We start from the raw sequence: 949 nt of genomic DNA on the forward strand, positions 1-949 counted from the left end.
GTGTGTGTGTTGTGTTGTGTGTGTGTGTGTGTGTGTGTGTGTGTGTGTGTGTGTGTGTGTGTGTGTGTGGGCTCTGACTGGGAGGCAGAGAGAAGATAAAAGAGAGGGACTCATGTTAGTTTCAGCATCACAGGATAGGAATGTACGATGTTTAATGCCCAACACACACACACACACACACACACACACACACACACACACACACACACACACACACACACACACACACCTCCGTACCCCGAGAGGAGAGAGAGAGAGAGAGAGAGAGAGAGAGAGAGAGATGAGAGAGAGAGAGAGAGAGAGAGAGAGGAGAGAGCACAAAATAAATAGTGAAGTAATTAACAGTCAGAGAGAGAGAGAGAGAGAGAGAGAAAGAGAGAGAGAGAGAAAGAGAGAGAGAGAGATAGTAGAGAGAGAGGTAGAGAGAGGCAGACAGTAGAGAGAGAGAGAGAGAGAGAGAGAGAGAGAGAGAGAGAGAGAGAGAGAGAGAGAGAGAGATGAGAGAGGTTCTCCAGACAGCCCAGACTACAACATCAATTCAATGGCTGATCAGACCAAACCACATGATAAGCGGGGAAAAAAAGAAGTCAATTACAATGTCATTACACCTCAAAAATCCTACATGGTAAATTGTGCATTTACTGGCCCTCATTTATCAACGGAACGTACAAACCAGCTTAAATTCGAGCCCCAGGAATCAGCCCTACGACCACGTCCATGTGTGATTTATCAAGCAATCATATCCAGCCACTCCCAGTGTACAAATCGTCTGAGGCTTCATAAATGTGACGGCTGCAACCGACCGTCATTTAAATACCAACCCGCCCATAGCTCGCCCTTCTTTCAGAAGCACGTTCCGTGAGTTCTTCTGGGAAGCCGTTGTGTTGGCCAATAAGAAAGAAAAAAAATCTCCGTCGGAAAGTTACCCCTCCAATCGTATTAGTGGATT

Source organism: Gymnoscopelus braueri, assembly GCF_963280865.1.
Source record: "Gymnoscopelus braueri genome assembly, chromosome: 14".
NCBI lineage: Eukaryota > Metazoa > Chordata > Actinopteri > Myctophiformes > Myctophidae > Gymnoscopelus > Gymnoscopelus braueri.